At 42.1% G+C, this 11,256-nt stretch overlaps 2 long non-coding RNA genes across 2 annotated transcripts; one reads left to right on the plus strand and one right to left on the minus strand.

Moving 5' to 3' along the window:
- Positions 1 to 1,324: 1,324 nt before the first annotated feature.
- LOC135085527 (uncharacterized) lies at positions 1,325 to 7,454 on the minus strand. The gene is made up of 3 exons (XR_010260151.1): positions 7,370 to 7,454; positions 4,992 to 5,037; positions 1,325 to 1,397 (listed from the first exon to the last, which is right to left on the minus strand). It is a non-coding gene; the product is annotated as an uncharacterized LOC135085527 (long non-coding RNA).
- LOC135085524 (uncharacterized) lies at positions 2,609 to 4,253 on the plus strand. The gene is made up of 3 exons (XR_010260148.1): positions 2,609 to 2,936; positions 3,390 to 3,558; positions 3,839 to 4,253. It is a non-coding gene; the product is annotated as an uncharacterized LOC135085524 (long non-coding RNA).
- Positions 7,455 to 11,256: the final 3,802 nt, after the last annotated feature.

Below are 11,256 nucleotides of genomic sequence, written 5' to 3' on the forward strand. Positions count from 1 at the left end.
AAATGTATCACGGATTATACCAGGGCCCCGATTACGCTAAAAATTTTCATCTTCAACGTGCCCGGACGTCAGCTGTTTTGTCAAATCCGTATCGCAGAATCGAAGAAGCACGTCTGTATTGGAGACGTTAAAAATTAGCGTAATCGGGGCACAGGCCCCTAGCGAAAACTTTCGAGAACTAAAATTTTCAGGTATTTTTAACGGGCTCACTAGTGTGAACGTTTGATGTAAACTCACACAGGTGACCTTTTACTTTCCAAGATTGAGTTTAACTTTAAGTAGATCTCCAACAATGCCACCTCCTAACAGCCCAGTTCTTTCATCATCGCAATCGCCCGGGCTGTTGCCGGGGGGCCCACCGTTTGAGGGGGGGCCACCGTTTGATGGGGGACCGCCGTTTGAGGGGGGTCCGCCGTTTGAGGGGGGTCCGCCGTTTGAGGGGGGTCCGCCGTTTGAGGGGGGTCCACCGTTTGATGGGGGTCCGCCGTTTGATGGGGGTCCGCCGTTTGAGGGGGGTCCACCGTTTGAGGGGGGTCCGCCGTTTGAGGGGGGTCCACCGTTTGAGGGGGGTCCGCCGTTTGATGGGGGTCCGCCGTTTGATGGGGGACCGCCTCCTGGGTTGTTGCCTGGGTTTGATGGGGGACAACCGTTTGATGGGGGCCCGCCGTTTGAGGGGGGTCCACCGTTTGAGGGGGGGCCACCGTTTGATGGAGGACCACCGTTTGATGGGGGACCACCGTTTGATGGGGGCCCGCCGTTTGATGGGGGCCCGCCGTTTGATGGGGGCCCGCCGTTTGATGGGGGACCACCGTTTGATGGAGGACCACCGTTTGATGGGGGACCGCCGTTTGAGGGAGGACCGCCGTTTGATGGGGGACCACCGTTTGATGGAGGACCACCGTTTGATGGGGGACCACCGTTTGATGGAGGACCACCGTTTGATGGGGGACCACCGTTTGATGGGGGACCGCCGTTTGAGGGAAGACCGCCGTTTGATGGGGGACCACCGTTTGATGGAGGACCACCGTTTGACGGGGGACCGCCGTTTGATGGGGGACAACCGTTTGATGGGGGACCACCGTTTGATGGGGGACCACCGTTTGATGGAGGACCACCGTTTGATGGGGGACCACCGTTTGATGGAGGACCACCGTTTGATGGGGGACCGCCGTTTGATGGAGGACCACCGTTTGACGGGGGACCGCCGTTTGATGGGGGACCGCCGTTTGATGGGGGACCGCCGTTTGAGGGGGGACCACCGTTTGATGGGGGACCGCCGTTTGATGGGGGCCCGCCGTTTGATGGGGGACCACCGTTTGATGGGGGACCGCCTCCTGGGTTGTTGCCTGGTCCGCCTGGCTTGTCGCACTTATCGCCACCACCACCTAGCAGTCCACCTGAATATAATAAAAATATAATTTGTAAGTAAATAGGTAAAAAATACCCAATAGCCTTATTCACGTAACAAAACTCCAACGACAACAAATCGCTGATTTGAGAAGAAAGAAAGCAAGGAAGAAAGAAAGAAAATACATTTATGGCACACTAGAACAACAAATTACAGAAATTAATACGTTAAAAAAATATTAATTTAAAAATTATGCCAAATAGGCTTCCACTCCAGTTGCGATCGTGAAATACGCGAGTTAGACCACAGACCGATCATCATCATCATCCGTTTACAGTCCACTACTGGACTTTGAGCCTACTATACTTTAGTGCAGGGTTTCCCAATGTTTTTTTTCCAAGGAACCCTAATTGATTATACTTTTCCTAACGGAACCCCCGTACTACTCCGCCCGCACGCCCTGCCCGTCCCTTGTGCGTAAACAAGTCGGTGCGAGCGAACAACGTCGGTCACGAAACGTGGGATAATATTTTTTACGGAACCCTTGCGGCCTTTCCACGGAACCCCAGGGTTCCGCGGACCACCATTCGGGAACCGCTGCTTTAGTGGAGGGTTTTGCCATAATCTCCACGCTTGGCAGGCGGGTTGGAGATCGCAGATTAAAATATTTCTCTGACCGATACAAATAATATTACCTACCTATGTTTAAACACACAAATGTTTGCATTGTGTTATCTCAATTCGTGCTCATCGCTGAAACTCCTGTGCAGCCAAGATCAAATTCATATTCATTTATTTCACAGAAATAGCTACACGTCCACTAGATGTTAGTACATAATCAATTTCGTTACAGTGTATCTTGCCATAACTGGCAAAAAGGCCTGAAAAGTACCGGACATTGGCGTATTTATAGGCTTGTTTTACCAGGGGGGCCCCGGGCTAGTTGGTCCGGAGCAGACCTTTCCACAAAGGCCGGCAGGTAGCGGCCTCAGCGCCTTCCTGCTACACGCGTTTTCCGATACCTGGCCTCCACTCCAGAACCTGCCCCATCGGCCGTCAGTTCTGCGTACTATATGCCCTGCCCATTGCCACTCAGCTTGCTAATCCGTCGGGATATGTCAGCGGCTTTAGTTCGTTTACGGATCTCATTTCTGATTCGATCGCGTAAAGAAACTATCCAGTAGTTTCAAAGTCGAACCGAACCGGGTAGAAAGAAACCGATTTGTCAACACACGCACTAAGGGTGGCCCGATTCTACAGTCTGTCTATAAAGTCGTGACATGAATGTTTGAGGAACTAACATTATTCATGTGTCTGGCAACACCAAAGATCACCAAACATATGTACATCAGCTGTCATCGAGAACAAGTTGTGGAACGATTTTCATTTTGTGGTTTTTATTGTTTGACTAATCTCCTGTAAATTATTACTCAGCTACGAAGAAAAGTATAAACAATGAGTAAAGTAAATTGGAGTGCCACGCGGAAAGTGATTTTTAAAGTTTTCCAGCAATGTTCCGCGGAGTACCAAGCTGGTCAAATTTTGTGGGATTTTGATGTTTTTTATGGGCGAACAGCATCTTTGACGGGTACGTAATCGTGTTACTGCTTGTTTATAATCTACCTAAAGTAACAAATTTACTGCATTTTGCGATTTGGTGACCAAAACAGGCATTGTTTACATAGGACATTTTTAGGTTAAATTTTCATTGTAAGTACGTAATATTGTAGTACGACCATTTCTTTTGATATATTAATTCAGTCAAGTTTTCTACGAATTTTGAATTTGAATTAATTGCTTCATATCTATATTACCCGTTCGCTTTGGCCATTGATAACTGTATGACATCACTTTCACATCAAGTTGTCCGTCTACAAAAATAATAATTTGTTGAAATATTTTTTTATGATTATGATTTAGCTCTTATTATTAAATGCATGTGAAATGATATCTTGTTGGTAAATCTTTAACAATAAATAATATTAGTTAGGTATTGTAGTTATTCTTTCCATCCCTTTAAACTTTGAATTTTTTTTTTCAGGAAAATCAGAGAGTACAGTTAAGCGCATAGTCAATGAAGGTTTTCAGAATAATGGAAAATTTAGAACTCCTGGGAAACACAGGCAAGGCCGACCAAAGAAAGAAATGGATAATTTTAATATTTGTGCTCTGCGCCAAAAAATATAATTTTTTACACGGTACAAAAAGAGGTAGGTTAATAACATTTTTCATCTTTTGCATGTTTTTTGTTTGATGTGAGCTATATTCATTCTTCATACAAGGTAACCTATATTATAGACTATGTTAAGCAGTTTTTTTTAGATTGTAATAATGAAATAATTTTAATTGCACCCTCCCCCTCCCTCTTATACACCCTTAAACCCCCATCCAAACAAACCAAAAATGAAATCTTTCTTCTTAATAATATGAGTATAGATGTATAATTTTATAAAATTTTCACTAACAAGAATCTATTTATTTTTCCACCAGGTCACAAAATGTTCGCAATCTCTAAACATCAAAGGCATCACAAAAGACATTTTCAAAGGAAAGCGTTATATCATAGTCCATGCTGGAAGCGAAAAGGGGTTTGTGCCAAACTGCCTCCTCATATTCACTGGCAGAAATAATTTGGAAGACTACCATTCAGAAATGAATGCGCATAACTTCACGAAGTGGATTAAAGAAAAACTAATACCAAATCTTCATGAGCCTTCCATTATATTTATGGACCTGTACCAAGACAATTGGTTATTTGCTTAGGCGATAATAACAGCAGCGAAGATGATGATGTGAATGATGACAGCGCTGCTTATGAAAGTGGCAACGAAACTTTTCTTAACATCGAAAATTTGGAATCCGATGATGAAAGTGATTAATAAATGTCCTTATTAACTATGTATAATGCATTTTTTATTATGCTGATTCAACAAAAATGCTTGGTAAAACCTCTCATAAGCATAGGTACCTACTGTATAAAAACAAAAACAAAATATCGTCGTCTAAATTGGTTAAGGGCTGATTTTTCAATCGTCGGATAACTTTTAACTGAAGAATAAGATTGGCACATTGACAGTTTCAGTATGGAAAATTTATGTCAAAATGACAAGTTTATTGATCAGTCAAAAGATATCTAAGGATAGAAAAATCTACCCTTAACTAAATTGCCCTAGTATCAAACTCATTTGGTCAAATTGTATAGGGTTGCTACATGAAGAAAAAAAGCGCCCTCATTTTATGTCACGACTTTATAGACAAACTGTAATTTGTATGAAGAATCGGCCGATACCGAATCAGTGTAATGTGCGCACTTTCATACATGTCCAATGCCCATACTGATTAACAGCCCGACACAACTGCCAACTTAAAGTCGGTGGTCTGCGTCTAGGCCAGCGGTTCTCGAATGGTGGTCCGCGGAACCCTGGGGTTCCGTGGAAAGGCCGCAAGGGTTCCGTAAAAAATATTATCCCACGTTTCGTGACGGACGTTGTTCGCTCGCACCGACTTGTTTACGCACAAGGGAGGGGCAGGGCGTGCGGGCGGAGTAGTACGGGGGTTCCGCTAGGAAAAGTATAATCAATTAGGGTTCCTTGGCAAAAAAAAATTGGGAAACCCTGGTCTAGGCTTATCGTATTTTTCTTACCTAACAAAGGAAGGGTGGGTTTCGGGTCACAGAGGCAGTAGCATACCTGAAACAAAGAATAAAGAAATCAATAAAGAAATAAATTACTAACAAACATAAAAACAGAACAAACAGTTTGGTTGTCTTCTTCTCCGTCGCTACTATCCGTTCGCGATAAGTTTGCCGCTGGCGATATGACGTCACTCGAAGGGAAGCGTTTATAACTATAGCAAACTATATTGAAAATATTTTTTATTTATTAATATTGATAAAAATTGTGTATTTGCGAAAAATAAGACACATTGATTACGTTTAATCGCGATTGGGGGAGGGGACGCGCATTCCACGGACCGGCAAACTTAGCGCGAACGGGTAGTACACCCTTGTTCGTGGTCGTTACACCTTGATTGGTAGCAAGCTTCAGAATCCGTCATCATTCCTCCCGCATTGCAGCCTTTCTTGTACACTCGTGCGTGGAGTGGACCATTGAGTGCAGTTTTAACTTGAGGGCCTAGTGTGAGTTTACATCAAACGCGCTCACTAGTGAGCGCGTCAAAAAATGACATTAAATGTGTGACGGATTGTACAGCGCCCCTAGCGGGATACGTTCGGAAACTAAAAATTTCATAATTTTTTTAACTCACACTCAGCCCACTGACACCACTGATCAGTCCAGCGCCCTTCAGGTTAGGTCATAGCAGACTTACGCCCGTATTCACAACACGTATCGCTTAGTACAGCAGCAGACGCAGCAGACGTAGCAGACGTACGCCCGTATCGCTTGCTTACGTGAAGTAGCAAATCGAACGAACAGCGTTGAATAGAGCTCTGTGATTGGTTCGTGTGTGACCCTGTGCGTCCACGAGCACTGTGAGACCTCATAGAAATGTCAAATCGGAAAGGGATCAACACCGTATCGCCTTTCGCGCGCTGTCAACCGCGAGGCGAGGCGTTTACGTTACGTTGAGGATAAGTACATTGGAAGCAGCAGCGACGACATCGTAAAGGTAGCAGGGAAGCGCTGGACGCAGGCCGCTACCAATTGATCAACGTGGAAAGCATTAGGGGAGGCCTATGTTCAGCAGTGGACGTCCTATGGCTGAAATGATGATGATGATGATGACGATAAGTGAACGTTGCAGTTTGGAGTTTCATACAAAGAATACTGACCGCCTCGACTTTTTTTTTAAATTTTATTTAGTTGATACGGTTACGATCCGTTTCCGGGTTGATAAGTGTGCTACGTCCTTTATCTAAATCGAGTAAGTAGGTAGCTAGGTCGTTTCAGTCAAAAGATATCAACTGCAGCGTTTCAATGACTCTTTTATAATGCGAACAGCTAGGGACTGGAATTCGCTGCCTACTGTCTTTCCCGAAGACTATAATCCAGGTCTTTTCAAGGCGAGAGTGAATAGGCACTTACAGGGCAGATATGTACCATCCTAGACTGCATCCCACTTAACATCAGGTGCGATTGTGGTCAAATACCTGCCTTGTTATGCATTAAAAAAACTGCAGCCAAGGTATTTATTTTTTGATCACTATACAGGGTGGAATTTTGTAATGCCACCTGGAGGGAAAGTACTCTTAATAATGTAGATAGAAAATTTTACTCAAAGAAAACATTCCTTTATTTTTGAAAAGAAATAGAACTGCATTCAAAGATTTCCCAAATTTTGCTTGCCACACCGGGGAATCGAACTAACCATTCTACTAAAATCTGTTAAAAATTACACCCTGTATTTTTATTGCATCGATCGTTAGGGATAAATCAAATCAAAGGAAAACCATGAAATCTTGAAGTATTATAAGTTATTTACAGAAAATTGTATGGTATGATGGTTAATTTTCGAAAATTATTAGAAAAACTTTGAATGCAGTTCTCTTTCTTTTCAAAAATAAAGGTATGTTTTCTTTGAGTAAAATTTTCTATACATATACAGTATTAAGAGTACTTTCCCTCCAGGTGGCATTACAAAATTTCACCCTGTATAGCTTGCCTTACCACCAACCACTTCGGGACAACATTATGAACTGGTTTGCAAGATGCCCGTTTATTATTTTAAGTTTATTTATTTAACTTTATATTATTATGCTCATAAAATACAGTAAGAGTAGGCGCACACCGTTGATTTTTCGTCGGCCGATAGTTTAGTCGGGCAGTTGATCAGTATGGGCATGTATGGGAGTGCGCACACTACGCCGATTCGATTTGGCCGATTCTTCATACAATTTGAAATCGGGCACAACTATCGGCCAACTAAAAATCAACGGTGTGCGCCTACTCTAAGTACATAAGGCAAACGTAATATTCGGCATTATCCTCCAGTTAACCTTTAGGGCCACACTGAGAGAGTAGGCGGTACAAAATTCAATTATAAATAAAAAAAACTACTTACCAAAGTTATCAAAAAGAAAATGGTCTTCATATTTGCTTCGTTTAAATATTTTTTCCAAATTAATTTATCACACTTTCTGTACAGAAGTGTGATAATGTGTGTGAAGATATAAATTTGATACCCCTTTTATACGGATTCAGGTAATTTATGCATTATTAGAATTAAAAACAAATAGTGCACTCGCAAACATGCAACTTCTCAGTAATTGGTGAACGAAATAAACATAGAAGTGGAAAAATTATTATTGAACTAGTTATTATTGAATAAACAAAAACCCCAACTGCGTAAAAATGAACTAAAAAGATAAAAACAAGCCTTAGTGTTTACAAATGCAGTCGGAGGCATCAATGACTAATTCTTTTGTTGGTGATATGTATTTGTATATATTATACATCATACCCACATACATACACTCGAAAAACATAACCCTCCTTCTGGCGCAGTCGAGTAAAAAAGAAAGAAGCCACGATAGCCGAACGGTGAAGGGGTCGGACTGGCCGACTCGTGATCCGGGGAACGCGTGTAAATTACGATTTTTGGTCGCGTTGTAATTGAAAAAAGTAGTTTAATTGAGTTGACAAAATAGTGACGTCACTTGCTTGTAGTGCCATACAAAATCTATGGGATAGTTTCGTTTTGACAGTTTTAAAAAGTACGTCAATTGATTGGTGGTGTCAACATGTCTAGTAAGATTTTTAAATGCTAGATCTATCTATGTTTTCCGTTCACCCATGTTTTAACAGATGTTTATACTTCCAGCACTTGATAAATAGGTACTCTAAGCCTATTTTTGCATTAATAAATTGACATTAAAATTGTCTACGCAAAGATACTTTTACATAATGCAAACAAATTAACTGTTCATCACCCTAAATGTACCAATGTTATGTCAATACGCATGATGACATTAAAGGAGAAATTGAAATTATGGCTATTGGGACAGAAAAAGTTGGAAACATTGAATTTTCGGATAGTTCCAGTTTATTCTGTGACCTATTATTGGTACCGTTTGAAAGAGCCTTTAAAGCACTCTCAGGATCATTATCTAGTTTTTCGATACCTTGTATAGTTTATAAATAATCGAGTGAGATCACTTATCGTTTCCACCCTGTATTGGGACATGCATAAGTGCCCTTTGAAGTTTCTGCTAGGAATCGAACCCATAACTTCTAAATATCGAGAATTCATCTACACTCTGCATCAAATAAACCGAACCTCCCGCGACAAGCACTTTCAAACGTATGCATCCCCACTTCCCACCAATATTGGCACCATTTAAAAGCCTAGTTGTAAACTTCATTCCATTAAAGGAAAGGTTTTTACACCAAAATTGTGTCTTTAGAAGGATCCAGTCACTTCTTCAAAAGATAGGTAGTTACGCTTGAGCCTACTTTTATGGCTATAAAACTGTTAATTAGGATTAATCGCTAGGTATCAATCTGTTCAAGAGGACACGTGAGATCATTATTTGGTTTTATAACCATAAAATTGGTCTAATTGGTCCCAGAGGTGAGCCCCAAGTGAGGTCTTTTTCAAGTCACATTTATGGTACAACGTTTATTAAGAAATTAAATGTATTATTCGGCATGTGACGATGCACAGCATCTGGTGAGAGATGCGTCTACTTCCGGTGTAGTTTTTTTACCATTTTATACCTTAAATGACGTCATTTCCGCAATTATTTAATAGGAATTGATTTGACTTACTTCCGTTTGCCGCCATTTTAGTCACCTGGGGGCGAGCTTGCTCGGAGTTCTTCATAGCGTCTTTAACTTCCAAACTAGCAACATCGTAAGCAGAAACTCTGCTCAGATTTTTACTGAAATAATTTATTTCTCAACGTTCTTATACTAAGTTTAAAATTAAAAAGTGCAATTGACCGCGCGTGTGTGACCGCGAACGACATGTACGTGATGGTGGTTGGCGCCAAAGGGGACGAGTGTCTTCCGGACGACGAGCAGGTGGACCCAGAGCGTCGGATACCGGAGAAACTCGGACCCCGGCGAGATTCAAAACGGATGAAACGAGGTACGTGGGATTCTGATAGCTTTAACACTATTTTCGATCAAATGAGCATTCTCGCGAATCTCTATATTGTATAAATAGATTGAATAACGTACCCACAACCATCTTATACATTTTTAACGGCGGCCCCGTCAGCCCCAATCGCAAACATTACCAATCAAAATACGTTGTTAGCATCACCACAATCGAACGATAACTCTTTCTGGTACGAGTTTCTTAATAAATACCCATTTAAAAAGGCTCATTGTGCTCATAAAATAAAGCACCTACAAATGCTTTACCACATCAACAAAGCACTTTAAACTACAACTATTAGTAGACTGGGTGGCCACCCCCAACACTGAGCCAGCTTACAGCTTGAATTATTAAATTCTAATGTTTTTTGCAAATCGAGAAGCTTAATAGGTATGACAAAATGTGCTAAGTGCATCGAACATGTACTTACATACTTCTATTTTGCAACAACATATAAATTGTAATGTGACATGCAATAAACGTTTTTGAATTTGAACATGTCACGAACGTATCCTGGCTAAAATTCCTAATTAGCATTGTGCGAGGAGCACCCTCCCAGTGCTGGATTTTTGTTCGGCAAAATCACCCTGTGCTCGTACTGGTGATATCTAAAAAATAATCCGACCTTGGTTCTCTAGCCGGTCACTTCAAGCAAAATCAAAACGTAATAATATCTTTATTTGCTTAGACTGATTAAATTAGTTCTTACAAATCGTCAAATACTAATAAAACAAAAAGCCAAGGATTCCAAATCAGTCCCTTCAGGTCCCCTTGACGACCAATAAGTCAAATGACCATCCACTCAGCAAATTCTATGGAAGCTGCCTTTGAGCGTACCTATCTCGGGCATTGGCAGGCGTCATCATTCTGCGGAGGTCAACCTTTTACCTGACAATGGTTCCAGGGATGCGTCTGCCATTCACCTCCAAGCCGGTGCTTGCCCCTGCAACGCCGTGCTTTATTCAGCGTCTTAACACTCGTGGCTGTCCAGCGCTGACCAAATAAGAATAGCAAAGTCAAGTGACTTTCCACTCAGCAAATTCTACGGAGGCTGCCTTTGAGCGTATCTTAGGCAGTGGTAGGCGTCATCAGACTGCGGAGGTCAACCTTTTACCTGACAATGGTTCCAGGGATGCGTCTGCCATTCACCTCCAAGCCGGTGCTTGCCCCTGCACCTGCAACGCCGTGCTTTAATCAGCGTCTTAACACTATTGACTGTCTAGCGCTGACCAAATAAGAATAGCAAAGTCAAGTGACTTTCCACTCAGCAAATTCTACGGAGGCTGCCTTTGAGCGTATCTTAGGCAGTGGCAGGCGTCATCAGACTGCGAAGGTCAACCTGTTACCTGACAATGGTTCCAGGGATGCGTCTGCCATTCACCTCCAAGCCGGTGCTTGTCCCTTCAACGCCGTGCTTTATTCAGCGTTTTAACACTCTTGACTGTCTAACGCTGACCAAATAAACCGAAATCCTGTTAAAACAGGTGCTGAAATTACCAGATAAGGCACCGCTCAGCATGAGGCCTGCTCCTCACAATATTCCTTCGCAAGAAGGACAGACCAAACAACCTATTCTGTAGATACAATTATGTAAGTATTGATCCGATCTGAAGTAGTTGAATGCTAAATTCTAAATCTGGATGCAGATACCGATCACAGAGACACCGCCGGCCTCTCCGCATGTCTTGTCAAGGTACCCTAAAATTATCAATCTCTCGTTCTCTACTGCATACCGAAAAACATTGATACAATCACAAACTACTTACTAAACCTCGTCACCTTTGACAAACCAGACAAGACAGCAACTACTAGAACGGAAGGTTAGTGTGTAACATTTTATCTTCTGG

Source organism: Ostrinia nubilalis, chromosome 28, assembly GCF_963855985.1.
Source record: "Ostrinia nubilalis chromosome 28, ilOstNubi1.1, whole genome shotgun sequence".
NCBI lineage: Eukaryota > Metazoa > Arthropoda > Insecta > Lepidoptera > Crambidae > Ostrinia > Ostrinia nubilalis.